At 41.2% G+C, this 21,646-nt stretch overlaps 1 protein-coding gene and 1 pseudogene across 3 annotated transcripts in view; one reads left to right on the forward strand and one right to left on the reverse strand.

The window, feature by feature from the left end:
- The window catches only part of LOC133758523 (TRPM8 channel-associated factor 1), a 52,743-nt gene extending 43,196 nt beyond the window's left edge, over positions 1-9,547 (reverse strand). For 2 of the 3 annotated variants that reach the window (XM_062189732.1, XM_062189948.1), the window contains exon 1: positions 9,406-9,547. The gene's annotated coding sequence lies outside the window, so the exon portion shown is untranslated. Of the gene's footprint in view, positions 1-7,497; positions 7,554-9,405 lie in introns of all 3 variants that reach the window. The other variant, XM_062189894.1, reaches the window with a different exon arrangement.
- Positions 9,519-21,442, forward strand: LOC133761937 (olfactory receptor-like protein OLF3; annotated as a pseudogene).
- Positions 21,443-21,646: the final 204 nt, after the last annotated feature.

Consider the following 21,646-nt stretch of genomic DNA (forward strand, 5'->3'; position numbering starts at 1 on the left):
AATCTCCAGACAGACTTCCATAGTGGCTTAACCAGTTTGCATTCCCACCAACAGTGGGTTAGTGTCCCTTTTTCCCCACATCCTCTCCAGCATCTATTGTTGGTAAAGATTTCTGAATGTGAGCCATTCTAACCAGGGTGAGGTGAAACCTCATTGTGGTTTTGATTTGCATTTCTCTGATTGCTAGTGATCTTAAACATTTTTTCATGTGTCTGTTGGCCATTTGGATTTCCTCTTTCGAAAAATGTCTATTGAGGTCCTTGGCCCATCTCTTAAGTGGGTTGTTTGTTCTGTTGTTGTGGAGTTTCTTGATTTCTTTGTAGATTCTGGTTATCAACCCTTTATCTGTTGCATAGTTTGCAAATATTTTTTCCCATTCTGTCAGTTGCCAATTCACTTTCCTTACTGTTTCTTTTGCAGTACAGAAACTTCTCAATTTGATGCAATCCCAAATGTTAATTTTGGCTTTGACTGCCTGTGCTTCTGGTGTATTTTCCAAGAAGTCTTTGCCAGTACCTATATCTTGCAGGGTTTCTCCAATGTTCTCTAATAATTTGATGGTGCCGGGCCATAGATGTAAGTGTTTAATCCATGTTGAGTGAATTTTTGTGTAAGGTGAAAGGTAGGGGTCTTGCTTCATGATTCTGCATGTGGAAATCCAGTTTTCCCAGCACCATTTATTGAACAGACTGTCCTTGCTCCAGGGATTGGTTTTGGATCCCTGATCAAATATAAGTTGTCTGTAGATGTTTGGGTTGATTTCTGGTGTTTCTATTCTGTTCCATTGGTCTATCCATCTGTTTCTGTACCAGTACCATGCTGTTTTGATAACAACTGCCCTGTAGTATGTCCTGAAATCTGGTATTGTGTTGCCTCCGGCTTTTTGTTTTACAAGATTGCTTTGGCTATTCGAGGTCTCCTGTGTCTCCATATGAATTTCAGCATCATTTATTCCAGATCTGAGAAGAAGGTCTTTGGTATCTTGATTGGTATTTCATTGAATGTATAAATTGCTTTTGGGAGAATGGACATTTTGTTGATATTGATTCTTCCAATCCATGAGCATGGAAGATTTTTCCATTTTTTGGTATGTTCTTATTTCTTTAAGGTTTTGTAATTTTCATCGTAGAGATCTTTAACGTTCTTGGTTAAGTTTATTCCAAGGTATTTGATTGTTTTTGTAGCTATTGTGAATGGGATTGATCTTAGAAGTTCTTCCTCAGCCGTGGCATTGCCTGTGTATACAAAGGCTGTTGATTTTTGTGCATTGATTTTTTGATAGAAATATTTTTCACCAAGTGGGTTTAAGTGGTCTCTTATTTGAATCAGGAAAAGTTTTTGCAATGTGTATTTTAATTTTCATTTGGTCATATGAAGTTTATTTTATTATATTGTATTAAATATTGTCTAATTTATATTTTAGTCAGATGATGTATGTTACCAATTCCTTTGAATTTATCAAAGCTAGCTTTATAATCTGGTCAGTTTGCTTCATGTGATTGAAAAGAATGTGTATTTTTTAATTATATAAGGTTCTATGTTCACTTGAACTATCAGTTACAAAAGTACACTAACATTTCTCACTAGCCACATGTAGACCTGGTGTGTACCCCCGAGACTGCACAGGTCCTGGTAACTTTGACACCCAGGCTTGACCCATATGGTGCCTGCTTGACCAGTTGAAAGGCTGCCTTTATTACCACCTTAACAACTGCAACAGACAGTAAGGACTGTTTGGGGACTTAGGGCCAACTTGGTAAAACTCAACATTGAGCAGATTCTAACAGTTCCTGTCTCCAGGCCAGTGCCTGCAAACACAGCCTCTCCATCAGCTGAGTGCCAGGTGGAGTCCGATGGCTCCAGCTGATCATTCTTATAGTCCTGCCAGGATCAACAGTTGCTGGCAGGGGCAACATCAGGTATTTGTTCCACTTCAGCAGCAGGCAGACCACAGCAGGGTGGGTTTCAGTTCTACTCCAAGCTACACTGGTCTCAAATACGCTTTGGGCTCCATATGTGATCTAGCACCATGACATTGATGGGCACAAGAGTAGGAATCTGAGCCTACCCCAGCCAAGAAATAGGCTTATGGGATAGACTACGCTTTTTTAGGCATTTCCCCCATTCATAATGAACAACATAACAACTGTAGACTTTGAACAAATCTGAGCTTGAGGAGTGTTATACACCTGAAACAGTGAAAAAACACCATCAGCAGACTGGGGTAACCTTGACTTCAGTGCTACCCATTACTGAGATAGCAGAAGTGTTCAAAGGCTCAGAGAAAACCCTTCTACCCATTACTGAGATAGCAGAAGTTTTCAAAGGCTCAGAGAAAACCCTTCTAGTGAAAAGTGCACTAAGCAAAATTGAAAGTGCCACAGAAGGCATTGATAGAAGAGCAGATTAAGCAAAAGAGGGAATCAATGAACTAATAGACAGGCTATTTTAAAATGCACAATTGGAAGAGAGAAAAAAGTGTCAAGAGGAATGAAGATAGGTTCCAAGAACTTTGGGGCAGAATGAAAGAGTATATATCTATGGCATTGGGATTCAAGAAGGACGTGATAATGCCTATGGGGCAGATAAAAATATTAAAAGAGATAATAACAGAAAACTTCCAAAACCTAGAAAAAGATAAAAGTATCCAGGAACCAGAAGGTCAGTGGTTAATAGTAAGATTGAACCCAATGAAGTCTACCCCCCAAATATATGTGTGTGTGTATCTGCATATATATGTATGTGTGTGTGTGTGTGTACAAGTTTTCCAAGGTTAAAGGTGAGAGGATTCTCAAAAGCAAAAGAAAATAACCACGTAATACATAACAGGGGTCCCAACTCATCTGGCTGCAGACTTCTCAATAGAAACCTTACAGACCAGGAGGGAGTGTGATGAGAAATTCATAGCACCAAAGGGGGAAACTGCCAGCCAAGAACACCTTCCTTGGCAAAGGTTTCATCAGACTTGAGGCAGAGGTAAAGATGTTCCAAAAGAAAGCCTGAAAGAAGTTATCACCACCAGAACTGTCTTATAAGAAATGTGATACGAAGTTCTTTAAAGTGAAAGAATGAAATGGTAATGGGTAAGAAAAAACATTAGGAGATAAAAACTCATGTAAAAGTTACTTTACAAAATCAAAATACAGTACTATTTTGAATATGGTATATGAACCATTCATATCTTTAATGTGAAGAATAAAAAAAAAAAACTACAATAAAATGACTGTCAACAGATAGCCATATAGAAAGAGGTAAAATGGAACACCAAAAAGTGAAAATGTGAGAAGGAATGAAGTTCAACTGTATATTTCTTTATTAATATTTCTTATCTCTGTGTTTTGTTTGTTTCTTTCCCTATTTTATAATCAATGTGATGTTGCTATTATTTCAAAATAGCTTAATATAATCAAAAGTTTTTTAGGGGGCCGGCACTGTGGCACACTGGGTTAACACCCTGGCCTGAAGTGCCGGCATCTCATATGGGCGCCGGTTCTAGTCCTGGCTGCTCCTCTTCCGATCCAGCTCTCTACTGTGGTCTGGGAAAGCAGTGTAAGATGGCCCAGGTTCTTGGGGCCCTGCACCCACATGAGAGACCTGGAAGAAGCTGCTGGCTCCTGGCTTCGGATCAGTGCAGCTCTGGTGAGTTGCAGCCAACTGGGGAGTGAACCATTGGATGGAGGACCTCTCTCTCTCTCTCTCTCTCTCTCTCTCTGCCTCTCTTCTCTCTGTGTAACTCTGACTTTCTAATAAATGACTTTCTAATAAATAAATAGATAAATCTTTAAAAAAAGTTTTTTAGTAAGCTTCATGGTAACCACAAAGAAAAAAATCTATAATACCTTTACCAAAAATAATAAGCCAAGAATTAAAAGTATACTACTACAGAAAATCATTTTATCACAAATGAAGATTGTAAGACAGGGAGAAAGAATAAAACAACAATAATAAAACTAGAAAATGAGTATTAAAATGGCAGTAGTAAGACTTTAATCTATGACCAATTAGCTGAATGTGAATAGATTAAATTTTCCAATTAAATGACACAGAATGACTGAATAAATTTAAAAAAAATAGGACTCAACCATATGGTGCTTAGAAGGAACTCACTTCGCCTCTAAGGACACACATAGACTGTAAGTGAAGGAATGGAATAAGATATTCCATGTAAATGAAATACAAAACAAAGTAGGAGTAAAAATATTTCTCTCAGAAAATAAATTTTAAATCAAAAGTGGTCAAAGAGGCAAGAAAAGTCATATAATGATAAAGAATTCATCCTGGCCCGCACTGCGGCTCACTAGGCTAATCTTCTGCCTGCAGCGCTGGCACACCAGATTCTGTCCCAGTTGCCCCTCTTCCAGGCCAGCTCTCTGCTATGGCCCGGGAGTGCAGTGGAGGATGGCCCAAGTGCTTGGGCCCTGCACCCGCATGGGAGACCAGGAGAAGCACCTGGCTCCTGGCTTCGGATCAGTGCGATGCGCCGGCCACAGCATGCCGGCCGCGGCGGCCATTGGAGGATGAACCAACGGCAAAAGGAAGACCTTTCTCTCTTTCTCTCTCTCACTGTCCACTCTGCCTGTCAAAAAAAAAAAAAAAGAATTCATCCTAGCAAGAGGAAATAACAATTGTAAATATATATGCACCTAATATCAGAGTACACCCAAATACATAAAGCCAATAGTAATAGACCCACGTGAAAGATAGATTTCTTTTTTTTTAAGATTTATTTATTTTTTGAAAGGCAGAGTTACAGAGGGGCAGAGGCAGAGAGAGAGGGAGAGAGAGAAAGAGAGGAAGAGAGGGAGAGAGGGAGAGAGGGAGTGAGGGAGAGAGGGAAAGGAAGAGAGAGAGAGAGACAGAGACAGAAAGAGAGAGAGAGAGAGAGAGAGAGAGAGTCTTCCATCCACTGGTTCACTCCCCCAAATGGCTGCAATGTTCAAGGCTGGGCCAGACCGAAGCCAGGAGCCAGGATCTTCTGGATCTCCCATGTGGGTGAAGGGGCCTGAGGACTTGGCCGTCTTCTGCTGCTTTCCCAGGTGCATTAGCAGAAAGCTGGATCCGAAGTGGAACAGCCAGGAATCAAACTGCTGTCCATATGGGATGCAGGTGCTGCAGGAGGTGGTTTTTACCTGCTGTGCCACAGCACCAGCCCCAAAAGATAAAATTTCAATATAATAGTAGTAGTGGAGTTCAACACCCCAGTTTCAGAAGTGAAAAGATCATCCAGACAGAAAATCAACACTGAACAGCAGAGTTAAAGTATACTCTAGATGATCTGGACCTCACAGACATCTATAGACCATTCCACCTAACAGCTGCAGAAAACACATTCTTAATAGTGCATGGAACACCCTTTAGGATTTATGGTAGCTCACAAAATAAGTCTCAACGATTTTAAATAAATTATATATATTCAATAAAATCCCTATAACAATTTCATGACTTTTTTTTTTAAATAGAATGAGAAAAAAGTTACTAATATTTGTATGGAATGACAAAAGACCCTAAACAACAAAAGTAATGTTGAGAAAAAAAATAAAGCAGGATACACTATCTAAATTTTAAATATATTACAAAACTACAGAAATTAAAGCAGCTTGGTATTAGTATAAAAACAAATCCATGGAACAATGGAACAAAATAAAGACCCTAGAAATAACCCATAAATCTACAATCAGCTGATCTTTTTCACTAGAAAAAGTATTGTCTTTTCACTAGGTGGTACTGAGAAAATGAGATACCCACAAGCAGAAGAATGAAACTAGATCCTTGTCTCTCACTGTATGTAAAAGTTAACTCAAAATGGATTAAAGGATTAATCTGAGACTTGAAACTTTGAAGCTACTAGAATCAAAAATAGGGGAAACACTTCAGTGATTTAGAACCGGCAAGGGTTTTTCAATCAGTCCCCCAAAGCACAGGAAACAAAGGAAAAATTGACAAATTGGATTTTATTCAATTAAAGAGCTTCTGCAAGGAAACTATCAACAGAGTGGAGACACAACCAACCAAATGTGAGAAAATATCTATCTAAGCTCTACATCTGACAAGTCATTAATATCCAGAATACACAAAGAATAAAACAGCTCAATAATGAAATAAGCAATCCAATTTAAGAATAGGCAATAGGACTAAATAGACATTTCTCAAAGGAAAATATGCAAATGGCCATCAGGTACATGAAAAATCAATCCTCAGTGTGATTAATAATCAGAGAAAATAAATCAAAACTGTAATGAGATACCATCTCACTCCAGTTACACTATTATCAAAAAGACAAAGATAACAAATATACATGAGGATGTGGAGAAAAATGAACTATTGCCCACTACTGGTAAGAAAGTAAATCAGTACAGTCATTGTGGAAAATACTACAGAAGTTCCTCAAACAACTAAAAATAGAACTAGCATATGATCCAGAAACCCCACTACTGGGAAATGTATAAATCCCAGGGAAATGAAATCAGTCTGTCAAAGTGATATTTGTACTCCCATGTTTACTGCAGCATTATTCACAACAGCTAAGAAATGGAAGCAACCTAAGTGGCTATCCACTCATGAATGGATAAAGGAATGAGGTATACATTGGAATATTACTCGGCCATAAAAATGAAGCCTTGTCATTCATAACATGGATGTTAAAAGTATAATGGTGATTTCCTGAGGCTGCAGATGGAAGGATTTGGAAAAGTTGATTGATAGGTATCAGGTCATAGCTAGATAGGAACAGGAAGTTCTGGAGTTCTGTTGCACAATAGGTTGACTATACACAACCTTATTGCACTTTACATTTCTCTAGATAAAAGAATAAAAATTGGAAGATATGATTTGAGATGTTTTCATCATAAAGAAATGATAAATGAGGAGATAGATTTATTTAGTTTGATTGGACTTTATACCATGTATAAATGTATAGAAACATCATATAGTACTCCATAAATATCTGCAACTTTTATAGAGTTGCTAAGAATTATTTCTACTTTTTAAAATTATAAAAAACAATTCACAAATACTAAGCCATTAGAAATCACTAGAACACAATATAGTAATATTAATTATGACCTTGATAAACAAACAAGACAGACTACAAAACAAGTACAGGTAACTTGAAATTAAAATTCAAAACTGCATTCATTGAGAGAGAAAAAAGAAATAGATACACAGAAAAGAAACTTCAGAAACAAGCTGGATATAGATATTTGTGGCATATAATCCTAACAAAGATTTGATCAGTACACAGATTATATAAAGGTAATACTCCAATAAGTCAATAAGAAAAAGACAAACAACCCATTATGAAATCAAGTAGAAGACAAGACCCAGAAATTCACAGAGAAAAAGCACAATAACCAATCAACAAATAAAAAGTTAGCCTCATTAGTTATGGGGAAATGCTAATTAAAATCACAGTGGAATGTTATACCTGCTTGAATAACTGAATGTGAAATCTGACAAGGCCAAGTCATGACAAGTATGTGGAGCAACAAGTACTCTTACCCTTTGCTGGAGAGAATGCAGCTGGTTCAACACTTTGGAAGTAGCTTGGGAACAACCTAATAAAGTCAAATATACACAAGTCTTACAACTCTATGTGTATACTTCTATGTGTATACTCTACTTCTATGTGTATACTCTAGGGAAACTCGTGCACCTCAGAATGTGAATGTTAGAGGACATATTATTCCTTCCTATGACCAAAGAAGGCAGCCCTTACAATGTCCCCTAACAATCCTTGCTTCTGAGCATTCACACCCCTGTGAAATCCCCTTCCCCACTCTTCACAGACAGAAGATGACAAAAATGACGGCATATCATTTTTAAGGTTAGGCACTAGGTTGCAAAAAGAATCTGGCTTCTGCATTCCTGCCTCTTCCCAGGAGCTTAGGGAACACAAGCCGCCATGTTGTCGGGATTTGCTACACAGAGGCCCAGTGGCAAAGAACTGACAAGTCCAGCCAAAATCAGTGCGGCCAGAACGTGAGTCCGCTTGGAAGGGGTCCCTGATGACTCCCAGCCTGGAGATGACTGCAGCCCAGTTAATATCTTGACTCCTCGACAACAATCTGAGAAACTGTCAGAGACCCCTAGCTAGACGTGTCCTGGATTCCTGACCCAGAAATTGTGAGATAATAGGCCTTGTTTAGTATGTTTGCTTTTAAGGTGGTAGGTGTTGGGATAATTTATTACACAACTCTAGATAATTAATACAATTAATATATCTCCCAAACTAGAGACAACCAAAATGTGCACTGAAGTTGAATGCATAAATTATAGTACATTCATACCATACACACAAAAAATTCCAGGAAACAACAACAGGACTGCATCTCAAAACTTTAAGAATATGTACAGGATAATGTTGTTAATATGAGAGCTAAAACAGGGAAAATCAACAAATACGTTTTTGGAATACATAACACAATATGGGAAAACTGAAGAAAACCAAGAGAATGATTGAAGCAGAACTCCTGCCAAATGTCATGTCTCAGGGAAGGGAGGCAAGTCAGCATGAGGCACCGCCCTCATCCCCAACACACACACACACACACACACACGGCTTCTAAGACAGGGCAGTGCCCTCTTGTTGACCTGGCAGACTGTCAGGCATTCATGTCATTGTTTTTTATCGCACTCTTCGATGTTTTCTGCACTTCTTATTCATAATTGTTTCTTAAAATCAAAACAATCCAAAAGAGAAAGCAAGCAGGCCAAGTATTGAAATGCAATCAACCCGCCAACAGTTTGGAGGATGAAGGGATGGATGGATGTTAGCTGGCGGCTAGGCAGATACATTCTGTTCCTTATGTCTAGTTAGAGCTGTACTTCTTCCAAGTTTCCATGATTCTCCAATTGGCAAAGATCATCTTTCCTCCTATACTGCCTGAGTTACGGCCTTCTCTCTCCCTTTGCAGGATGAGCCAGCTCAGCTGTGGATCTGGGAAGAGCACAGCCCAGCCGCTGCAGGGCCAAAGGCATTCCAGGCTGACAGAGGAGACTCCCGCAGCCGCCCTCCCTGCGGCCAAGGCGCGCGGAGCCTCAGCCCTGGGGCCCACTGAGGCAAGCTTCCCCGAAACCAGTCCCTAGCCTACAGGTGAGAGAACATCGCCTCCGCGGCTCCTTTCAGCTCCAATCTCAATGGCTCCTGCTGGAGCGCAAAACAAATCCCAGGAAAACAGGTCACGCGCCCCCTGACAAGCAGAGGGAGGTAACTACGCGGCGAGAACGTCAGCGGGGCCCGAGCTTAAGGGACGGAGAGGAACGAGGCCACCCTGCAACAGCCGCCACCTGGGGACCAAGCCCCACCCTCCCCGGACCCTCGCGCCCAGGACACCCCGCCCTTCGGGACGTGGCCTTTGTCTCCGTGGGCCTCTCCTGGCCCAGGGCGCATGGATGACCCCTACTCACCGTCCGCCCCGCTGTGCCCTGCAGCCTGGGTTGGGGCAGGAAGGACCGGCTAGCAGCGGGGAAGAGGCTGTTCCGGAGCGGAAGGACCGTCTCAGGCGGGAAGGGACCGCGCGATGGTTGCCAGGCCCGGGGACGTGGAAAGTCGCAGGCGGAGAAGTGGGTGGCGAGCGGTGCGCCGTCCTCGGGAGCTGATTGGCCACCGCGGCGAGGAGGCGGAGGTTGGCCGGCCGCCCCCAACCCAAGAAGCCCCGCTTTATGTCAGCTTCTGGCCAGTATGTGGCCTCACGTTTGAGACAGCGACCCTGGCACCCACCTCGGCAGTGCGAAGGGCAATTTGTTTAAACCAAACCCAAAGCCACCTAGGACTGTGCACAAATAAGGGGTTGATCAATAAAGTCACATCTGTATAAAATAATGCACAACTGACTTGGAGATCCTAGATGCATTTAGAATTTTTTAAAGGTTGTTTTCAAATGGACAGTATGATTACATTCTTTGTTTAATTTTCGTTTAATTTGAGAGAGAGAGGGAGATCGATCTTCCATCCACTGGTTCAGTCCCCAGATGCCTGTTAACAGCCAGAGATGGGCCAAGGGGAAGCCAGGAGCCTGTAACTCCATTCAAGTCTCCCGCATGGATGGCAACAATCCAAATACTTGGACCATCATTTGCTGTCTCCCAGGATGCACACCAGCAGGAAGCTGGATCAGAAGTACAGGAGCCCTTGGTGACTTGCCCATCTTGGCCCGAAAAGCACTCTCCATCTTAAGAAATATGTAGACTTATGTATAGTTTAGCAAGTCTAAACCTGAACCCACTCTTGAAAATATGGCAAAGTTATTTTTCCAGATACATGCTAAATTTTGCACCACTTTTTCATTTTCTATTCTTTTTATAAAAAGTTGCGTTTCTTTATTCGATAGGCCTCTCTTCCCCCCTTTGTAAGGTAAGTCCTCCCCTCAGACACTTCACTGATGCAGAAAGCAAGAAATGAGGGTCACTTCATGGGTATGCAGCCACTGCAGTCACACAAGGCCTCACACTAGGGAAAGCCCCTTGCCCAGGAGGGCCCTGCATTTGCTTTTATGCTCTACTGTTGCCATCTTGAAATGCTTAGTACATTTTGAGGAAGAAATCTTACCTTTCCATCTTATGCTGGGCCCCCAATTATGTGGCAGGTCATGCAAAGCATGCAGAAAATGTCAGTCATTAGCAAAGCCCTGAGCCACTGAACAGGTTGTTCAAGGTGCTTATGAAGTAGGTAACAGAGTGGATATGTTGCAAACCAGTAACGTAGAAAGAAGGGAATCTAGAAATAGGGCATGAAGTCTGTGGTCCCAGGAGACTGATGATGGGCATGGCATATGCAGGCTGTATCATGGTACTCCAAGGAAGGGCCCGATCTCAGAGATGATAGCTGGGATCCTGGCAATGACTACAATGGAATTTTGTGGTAATTTGGTAGAGAGGAATGCCAATGTCAGAATTAAGTTTATTAACAAATAAAAAGTTCTTTTTTCTTTTATATACTTGACGTTTTTAACTCAGAATGACACACATCAAATAAGCAAGAAAAAGACCCCAGAAGAGGTCAAAAGCAAGCTTTCCAGGATTAGGCCTAGTCCCTAAAAGTGTGTATAGGAGGTCTCATTCTTCCTAATAATTTTCAACATTTAAGAAATTAGGAAGTTTTACATAAGGATCCAGACTTCCGGGTTCTCTAATAATCTGAAATTGATCATCAGAGATCCTACATGCTCTTGACACAACAATCTTTTTTTGAAGATTTATTTATTTATTTGACAGTCAGAGTTACAGAGAGAAAGGCAGACACAGAGGGAGAGAGATCTTCCATCTACTGGTTCACTCTCTAGGTGGCCACAACGGCCAGGGCCGGGCCAGGCCAAAGCCAGGAGTTTCTTCTGGGTTTCCCATGTGGGTGCAGGGTCCTAAGCACTTGGGCCATCCGAGGCTGCTATTCCCAGGAAGCTAAGGCTCCCTCAAATGAGTTTTCTGTTTGGCACATCCCCTATCACTTCCAAACATCCACACCAGGCCCACTTTGCTCTTGTTCAATGCTACCTGACCTTGTGGGCATTTGGATTAGTAACCATATTCTAAAAGTTTCCCAACCTTTCCCTTTCACTGCTTGAGAGTCCCTAGGGTGGGTAAAAGTTAATTTCTGTAGCAGTGCAACTTGAGTTGAAAAGTGAATGCAGAGCAGAGTCTTAATGAGATCTGATAGGCCTTTGAAAATACCCTAAGAGAAACATTTAAAGGATGGGCGCCATGTGGCTTCTCTGGGTCTTTAATATTAGAGGAGTCCTCCTTAGTGGGAACTTCATTCTCCAGTCTTCAATTGTAGGAGGGGGCATAGGGGAACCAGTTACTTAGTTCTGACATTGTGAATTTAGTGACTGTCCCCTGATATTAAAAGAGAGGGTTACCGGCTACGAATGAGCATTGTCTCAGTAAGCACCAGTGTACTAGTATTCTACATTCAGCGCTACCTGTGTCAGTGATGCAAGTGAGGATGCTAGTACACTTCTTAAGGGTTGGCTCTATCTGCTACATAACCATGGTGGTGGTTAATTTTACATACCTACATATCTGGGTCATATGGTGCTCAGATACTTGATCAAGCATTGTTCTGGGTGTGTCTCTGGGGGTGGTTTTGGATGAAAGCAAATTGCCCTCCTAAATGAAGGCCTGAATGGAACAGAAATGCTGACCATTCTAGTAAGAGAGAGTTCTTGTTCAACTGCCTTCAAGCCAGGAACTGGCTTTTTTGTTGCCTTTGAACAGAAACCTTGGCTCTTTCTGAGTCTCAAGCCTGCAGGCCTGCAGACTAGAGCTATCCCGATCATTTCTCTTGTTACTTGGGCCTTTGGACTCTTACAGGAACTAAGCCATTGTCTCTCTTGGATCTTCCTGTTGCTCACTCATCCTGCAGGTCTTCAGACTTGCCAGCTTCCATAATTACATAAGCCAATTCCTTACATAAAAAACCTCTTTATCTGGAATTTGTATTTGCTCTAGATGGAATATTTGACTCCCTAAATTCGTGCAGAAGTATAGCCCCCAAAATCTTACGTTAAAGGTACTAAGTGAGGGGGGGCACTGTGGCACAGTGGGTAAAGCTGTCACCTGCAGTGCTAGCACCCCATATGGGTGCCAGTTGGAGTTTCAGCTGCTCCACATCCTATCTAGCTCTCTGCTATAGCCTGGGAAATCAGTAGAAGATGGCCCAAGTCCTTGGACTCCTGCACCTGTGTAGGGAACCTGGAAGTGAAGAAGCTCCTGGCTCCTGGCTCCTGTCTTCAGATCTTCCCAATTCCTGCCATTGCAGCCATTTGGGAAGTGAACTAGCAGATGAAAGACCTCTTTCTCTCTGCCTCTGCCTCTTTGTAACTCTGACTTTCAAATAAATAAATAAATCTGTAAAATAAATAAATAAGAGGGTGAAAATTCAGTCCAATTGTGGTATTTAGAGGTGGGTGCTTTAGAAAGAGTATGTCATTAGGGAGAAGTCTCCATGATCTAATCTGGGTGGCTTCAAAGGGAGAGAGAAGGGGAGGAGAGTTAACAGACTGATAGATATGGACAGATATGCATACTCTCTGCCTAATCTTGGACTATAAAGCCCCAGAGCTGTGAGCCAAATAAACCTCTCTCCCTTTCAAACTTAGCCTGTCTCAAGTATTTTGTATATAGAGAAAGAGCTGACAAATACATATTAATTTGGAAATTCAATACAAATTTAAATTAATATCCTTATTCAAAATACACTCTAACAGCAATATATCTAAAGACAATTTAGTGATAATTAGACTTCCAAATTAAATTTAAAATTCAACTGGTTATGTTAGAGTTTTTGTGGCCAACTCAATCAAGATGACAAGATGATTAAAGATTGCCTTTCTGTGTAAATTCAAACATGTTCAGGAAACAAAGAGTCTGCAACAGTTTATTCATCTACCTAAAACTCAGCATGTTATTTTGATGTTTATTATATGGAACACTCTAGTTTTGAATATTTTATTTTTTTAAAGATTTACTTCTTTATTTGAAAGGCAGAGGGAGAGGGAGAAAGAGTGAGATGGAGGGAGTGGGGGGGGATATGGGGGGGAGAGAGAAAGAGAGAGAGAGAGAGAGAGAGAGAGAGAGAGAGAGAGAGAGAAATCCTCTATCTGCTGATTCACTCCCCAAATGGCAGTGACAGTTAGGGCTGACCAGCCAGAAACCAGGAGCCAGGAGCTTCATCTGGGTCTCCCATGTGGGTACAGGGGCCCAAGTATGTGGGCATCTTCTACTGTTTCCTCAGGCACATTAGCAAGGAGCTGGATCAGAAGTGGAGCAGCTGAGATTTGAACCATTGCCCATATGGGATGCCAGCATGCCAGCAATGGCTTAACCAGTTATATCACTACACTGGCCCCAAGTTTTGAATACTTAAAAAGTGGAGAAAATCAACTCCATAATTAAGAGTATAAAGGACAAAGAATTATCTAAAATGGCACGATGGAGATGAAGTTAACATTCAAACTGTTGAACCTCTAGAGGAGTTTAAAGTACAGAGAGTATTCTTTTCCTAACTAAGAGTAATTTGCTAAAATCATTCCTCAATCACCTGAAAATACTAAGCAGATTCTTCTATATAAGCACCATACAACCATCACAGAAAACTTGCCATTGATTTATCATTACAATGTAATCTTCAGTCACCATTTGAATTTTCGTTTCCCCAGTAATGGCATTTATAGCAAATATGGACACATCTAGAGTCACAACACATGCTTGGTTGTCACATCTCCTTAGTCTTCAGCTTGGAACAATTGCTCAGTCTTTCTTTCTTTCTTTGTTCCTTCCTTTGTTCCTTCTTCCCTCCCTCCTTCCCCCCCCCCTTACTTTTTTTTGACAGGCAGAGTTAGACAGTGAGAGAGAGAGAGAGACAGAGAGAAAGGTCTTCCTTCCATTGGTTCACCCCCCAAATGGCTGCCACAGCCAGCGCACTGCGCCGATCCAAAGCCAGGAGCCAAGTGCCTCTCCCTGGTCTCCCATGCAGGTGCAGGGCCCAAGCACTTGGGCCATCCTCCACCGCCTTCCCGGGCCATAGCAGAGAGCAGGACTGGAAGAGGAGCAGCCAGGACAGAATCCGGCGCCCTAACTGGGACAAGAACCCAGGGTGCTGGCGCCACAGGCGGAGCCAAGTGAGCCGTTGCGCTGGCCTGCTCAGTCTTTCTTAAACTTATAATCTTTGGCACTTTTGAACAAGACCACAGGCCTGTTGTTTTATATATCTTCAATTTTGGTTTTCCTGATGCACCCCCTTGATTAGTTTCAGTTTATGTCTTTTGGTCAGAATATCACATAAATGACACTGGATGTTACATGATCTCAACTTATCTGAGTACTAATGATGTTCATGCTCCGGTTGGTTTAAGTTGTGCCTGGCACGTGGCTGAGGTGTCGTTTCTTTAGCAAAGTTTCTCATCTCTCTCTGACAATATAGTCCTCCAGCCTATTTGAATTTATCATAACTAATCATGCAGCCCCACACACTCACTTTTTCCAAATGTGTTGGCAATGGCATCACTAAGCCATACATTTGGGCTTATTTGTATTTATACAATGTTATATCATATTAGCCTTTAATTTAATCTTTGGAATATTTCTCTATTTTGATATGGAATATCACTTACCTCTAATTTATATCAGGAACATGACATCGTTGGTTTCCAACATCTTGCTTTTAACGTACACATTAATGTGCAGGAAGTTTATTTCTTCAAGCTAATGTGATCCTTTCTGTGGCAGACTAGCCAGAAAGCCTTCTATTCTCTGTGAAAACAAAATTATGCACAGACACCCCATATCTATCTACATATATACACATATATAATTATTTGTGTAAATATTAGGTTGTTGGGAAATGAAATGTAAAATATAATTTTGATTTTCAAAAGGAGATGGGAGAGGAGTTGAAGCTGAAGAAGGGGTGGGGAGAAGGTCATGGGAAATGCGGGCCTGAGAGGAAGAGTTGTGTCCTTCTCAGTCTGCCTCAGGGACAGAGCCTGCACTCAGGTCTGTGTGCCAACAGTGGGTGCTGGGTGGAGGATCATTGCCACTTCCTGTCTTCCCAATGCAGGAAATCCGTGGGTGAGTACACTCAGTCCCAAAGGTAGGCAGGGAGAACAAGCTGAAGGGAGTGAGCTTGGATAATTCATTAAATGAGCAATCCTTTATTTTCTTGGTAATTCCACATTCACGGGGCAGAAATAAGGAGGGAGCTCAAGATAAAAGGAATAGATGAGGACCATGGGATTAAGACAGAAAAAAAAAAAAACACACAAGGACCAGAAAATAGTTCCCACTTTGGGTTCCCAGCCTCTAACCTATAGAAGCACCTTCATGTGGCACACACGTCTACACAGCTCCAGCCATACACCCACTGTGAAAGCTTCCATCTACTATCTCAGCATTATATCCTGTTAAACTTTCCAGATTCCAGAGACTCCTAGAAGAAAAAAATTCCTCTTTTGTGCTACTCGTGCAACTCAGAATGCACTTAGATTGAGATTCATCTTCTGAGAAGTGATGAACAGACTGGCAGCCTAGAGGTTTAAAAAGCAGAGAGCGGGATGATGTGACACAGCACTTACGATGTCTCTTGGGATGCCAATGTCCCATACTGAAGTGCCTGGGTCCCCTACCAATCTCCTGACTCCAGCTTCTTGTCAGTGTGCACCTCAGGAGACAGCAGGTGATGGCACAAGTAGTTAGCTCCCTTCCACTCACGTGGGAGATCTGAATTGAATTTACAGCTCCCAGCTCAGGCTCCAGCCTGCATATTTGTCTCTCTGCCTTTTGAAAAAATAAAAATAGAGAAAGGGCATGAGAGGAGAATTATAGTTCCTAAAGTCATCTGGACTTGACTGGAAGCCAGAGGGACGGGGGCTACTGTGGAAGTTCTCCTTCTACAGTAAGGTTACAGATACAGATTTTGGGTTTCTACTCTTTGGGAAACCATAGATGTGTAAAAAGAAATCACAAACAATTTAGAATTTTTTGGTCTTACTGACGTGTGTGTGTAAGGCCACCACAAAACATACCGAACACTGGAGTAAGGGTAAAGGGTTTATTGGTGGAGAAACCTGACAGACCGGAGGAAAGGGATGAAGAAGGAAAAGAGTGAGAAGGAGGGCATAAGAGAGAGATCGAGAGAGAAGAGGAAGGAGAGAGAGACAGAGAGATTAAGAGAGCCCCATGTTCAGGAACAGGTCCTGTTAAACCTTTGGGTGGGGGGGCACAGAAGTAGGAGTATCAAATTCCATTAGGGTGGGGGTGGAGCCTAGGATGGTGTCAGGGCATAGATGGCGCCATAGATAAGACTGTACCATAGATAAGACTGCAGTGTGCTCTCTTCTTTTTCTTCCATCCTTCACTCCCTCCCTCCCTTTCTTTCTTCCTCTCTTTTTTAGATCAAGTTCTGTCTTGAGCATTGATTCAGACATAGCCATCTCCCTGAAATGCTATCAGAGACATTCTGCACAGTTGGAAGTTGCTAGTTGCAACAGGCTTTTGCAAAATTTCACCAAGGGTCTTCCAGGTGAAAAAGTACAAAGAAGAAAGGAGGTTGTTTTGCACTAAAATAAGTACTTGAACAAATACAATTTTAACTGAGCTGCCTTCTAGGAATGGAAAGAAACAGTCATGGGCCTGGGATTTGGGATGGGATTAGGAATTCATGCCCTCACATGCTCACACAGCATCTTCTCTGTTTCGGTAGGTGGGGCTAAGAGAAAATATTCCCTCTGGGCAAAATAGCTAACAGCAGCAACAACCCAAATCTGTTCTTTCAATGAGCTTTCAGATGTTATGCAAGGCTCATAGAGGATTGCAGTAGCAGAAGGCAGCAAGCAGTTCAGAAACGCTTTCTAGAGGCTGTAGGTGTCAGAAAGCCACAAAACAGCTTCCCGAGTCATCCTTGTGGTTCTCTCTGCTCCATGGACATTCTCTCACCTTAAAGCAAGTGGAGGGCTCAGCTCTGGTGCTGGGTTTGAGGGAGAGTTATGCCTTTATATTTCAAAGACTTCTTGAAGGCCTGCTTCTTCCTCTGGTAGGTGACCAAATGAATGGTGACTACAGGGAAAACAAAGGAACAAACAAAAGTAAGACACAATGTTACATTTTCTCATTAAAAATTTAAACAGAATGCTAAATCTCCCCTCATTATAAGATCCAAAGTAAGCTACTCTTAACATGATTAAACATTGGTTTCTTTCTTTTAAATTTTTATTTTTAAAAGCATAGCCATACATCATAGATGGATACCATATGAAGTGAAAGAAGTCAGGCACAGAAAGACAAATACTGCAAGTATGTGGAAGCTAAAAAGTCTATTTCAAAGAAGTAGAGAACAGAATAGTGGTTATGAGAGCCTGGCAAGGGTATGAGGGAGGGAGAATGGAGAGGACGATTAATGGGTTTAGGGATGCATGTGCAGTCGGGTAGGAGGAATAATTTTTTTTTAACTTTTATTTAATGAATATAAATTTCCAAAGTACAGCTTAAGGATTACAATGGCTTCCTCCCCCATAACTTCCCTCCCACCCGCAACCCTCCCCCCTCCTGCTCGCTCTCCCCTTCCATTCACATCAAGATTCATTTTCAATTCTCTTTATATACAGAAAATTCCATGGCATAGTGGGATCACTATGTTGACAACAATTAATTAAAGATTTAAAAATAACTAATAGAGAATACTTTGAATGTTTTCAACAAATAAAAATGATAAATATGTGAGGTGATATGCCAGTTACCCTGAATTGATCATATATATTATATATCGTATATTATATATATGTGAATGTATATATATATAAAACATTCACATCATGCCTTGTTAATATGTATAATTATGTTGGGTCATTAAAATAAAATACATATGTATGAAGATAGCTGCAGCTTGTGCTTAATTTGTTCATTCAACAATTTTTAAACTTTTCTTATTTGAAAGGCAGAGCAACAGAAATAGAGAAAGAGACAAAGAGAGAGAGAGAGAGAGAGAGAGAGAGAGAATCTTCTATCTGCTGGTTCCTTCCCCAAATGCCATGATAAGCAGGTTTGGGCCAGGCTGAAGACAGGAGCCTGTAACTCCATCTGGTTCTCCTATCTAGGTGACAGGGACTCAAGCACTTAAGCCTCTTTCTACCATTCCCAGGATGCACATTAGCAGGAAGCTGAATCAGAAGCACAGTAGCTAGGACTTGAATCAGGAACTCTGATACGATGCAGGCAGCTCATGTGGCAACCTAAGCTGCTGTTACAAATGCTCACCTCTTTAGAACTTTCTATTTTAAAATAATTATGGATTCACAGAAAGTTTCAAAAGAGTATATAGGAAATTTCTGTACAAAAAAGTATACAGGAAATTAATGTTCCCTAATGCTGACATCTTGCATAATTGCAGTGCAGTATCACGGTCAGGTACAATCAACAAAGTTTATTTGGCTTAGATGAGTTTTAAATGTACTAATTCGTATTCTATGCCATTTTATCACATGTGTAGGCACATGTAATCACCACAATCAGGAGACACAGCTATTCCAGGACTTCTCTGCTACCCCTTTATAGTTGCATGCATTCCTCACAAAATATAATGACAAATGTTGCACATTTTCTATGTGCCAGTACTGTTCTGAGCAGTAGGAATGCTGAGCAAACAAAAATCTTTTCTCTATTGAGAAGACACAGAAAATTTCTTAAAAATGAATATATGATATACGTTAAATCATGGGTGCCACAGATTAAAAAATATGTTTTCAAAACTGCTGCAGGGCAGGCATTGTGCTGCAGTGGGCTAAGTTGCTGTGTGGGATGCTGGAATCCTATATTGAGATGCCAGTTCAAATATCAGCTCCTCTGCTTCTGATTCAGCTTCCTACTATTGTGCCTGGGAGATGGTAGATGAGGCCCAGTACTTGAGTTCCTGCCACCCACCTGGGAGACTGGATTGAGTTCCTGGCTCCTGGATTTGACCTGGCCCAGCCCCAGCTGTTACAAGCTTTTGGGAAATGGCCCAGTGGGAGGAGGATCTCTATTCCTGTCTGTCCATCAGTCTATGTCACCCTGCCTTTCAAACAAGTAGATAAGTAAATACATATATTTTTGAAATTTCTACTACTTCTTGACCATCTTATAGATTCAAGCACTGTGCTAAGAATTTAACATGCCTAGTGACTTTTTTCATAGCAATCTGATGATTTGATGAGATATCATTATCTATATTTTGTATACGAATAAAACAATGTTTCTAGATATTAAGTGATTTACTAAAAGCTACAAAGTGTATAAGTTATATGTGGAAGTTTATGTATTTTTAAATTATTTCTTTCTATTTATTTTCATTTTATTTGAAAAGTAGAGAGACACACAGAGAGACTGAGAGAGAGACAGAGATCTTCCCTCTGTTGGTTCACTCCCCAAATGCCCACAACAGCTAGGATTGGGCCAGGCCAAAGCTAGGAGCCCAGAACTTAATCCAGGTCTCCCATGACCCAAGTACTTGCACTGTGACCTGCTGCCACCAGGGTGTGCATTACTAGGAAGCTGGAGTCGGAAGCAGAGCCAGGACTCAAACGCAGGCACTCTGATGTGGTGTCCCAACTGGCATTTCATTTGCTGCACCAGATACCCCCCATTCCTATAATTATTTTTAAGACATCACAGCAAAAACATCATTATTCCATGTTTTTTATCAGCTATCTTTAAATTTATTTTTAAATTTTACATAGAATGTTTTGATGGACATTCGAGATACAAGATATGTAAGAAACATTTTCAAGACACTCCTTCTCTTGTGAGTTTTGTCAGCGTCGGTAGTGATGTTCTGTTTGTCTCACACCATTTCCTAGCCTTCCTTTTATTTGGGATGGGGGATGTGTGGCTAGTTCTTGCCCATGTACTAGGCATAAAATGATGTGGTTTACTTCTGGTCAGAAGCAACCACAGTATGGGTTTTTCATATTCTCTTCCCTACCACAGTACCTATAAAAGTACATATTAAGATAGCAGATTTTCAAGATAGAGTGAGCCTAGGTCTCTAATCAATGATGGAGGAGCACCTCTTGACCAACATTCTTGTGTAAGGGAGAAATAGACTTCTGCTGCACAAGGCACAGTGTTGTTTATTTTTAATGTAACCTACAGTTAGTTATCTGGACAGATAATTGTGTTTTTTTCTATCATTAATTGCAATTTTCATCCTTGTAAGCTAGATTTAGTTCATTTTCATATATTTCAAGTTTGTAAATGACTTTTTTAAACTTTTATTTAATGAATATAAATTTCCAAAGTACAGCTTATGGATTACAATGCCCCCCGCCCCAACTAGTACTTATCCACGGATCAGAACATCTTTTTGAAAAATTCAGTCCTTGGAAATAAACCCTAGACAACCTCATGGTCTGCAAAACTGAATGAAATTCAAATTAGAAAGATAAGAAGTTTCATTTTTACCATACCATCACTATGTGGCTGTGTGTGACCCCCTATGAAACTCAGCCATAGTGCACAGAGCACTGTGTACTAAGTTGTCTGTCACATCCTGGATCAGTGGCTCCATCAACTCTCTCATGCATCCCATCATCACCTTTCAGCTGCCCTTGTGCAATAACAAATTTATTGATCATATCATGTGTAGTCTTAACAGTGGTCAGACTTATGGCCTATGTGCACATCTCCTTGAATGAGATCATAATCATACTTATGACACCTTCTTCCTTGTTCTTTTCATCATACATCTGTATCATCTTCACAATTCTAAAGATTTAGTCCAAGAGAGAAGGGAAGTAAACCTTCCACACTTGTACTTCTCACCTTACATCACTGTGCTGTGGCATAGCCATGTTCCCCTCATCTTGGCACCCATCTTTGACTGCATGAATTACAATCTAGGGAGAAAGGAAGTGAAGGGGGCTTGGCAGATACTGTTAGACTATTTTCTGGATTAACATTAAAGCTGGCAACTTCCTGACTCATGAACATCATTTAGAGATGTGAGCTTTGCCTCAGTGTTTTCTACCCGAATATGATGTTACAGGCATAGTTGCATTGTCCTGGCAACCAGGAAGGAGATGATGTAACACATATGGGTGAAGTTAGTTGAAAGTTGAGTGGTTGGGTCAGGTTGTGTTTGGGGCATAGGTATATTTTTATGCCACAGGAACATGTTTGGTAT

This window comes from Lepus europaeus, chromosome 1 (genome assembly GCF_033115175.1).
Source record: "Lepus europaeus isolate LE1 chromosome 1, mLepTim1.pri, whole genome shotgun sequence".
NCBI classification, from domain to species: Eukaryota; Metazoa; Chordata; class Mammalia; order Lagomorpha; family Leporidae; genus Lepus; species Lepus europaeus.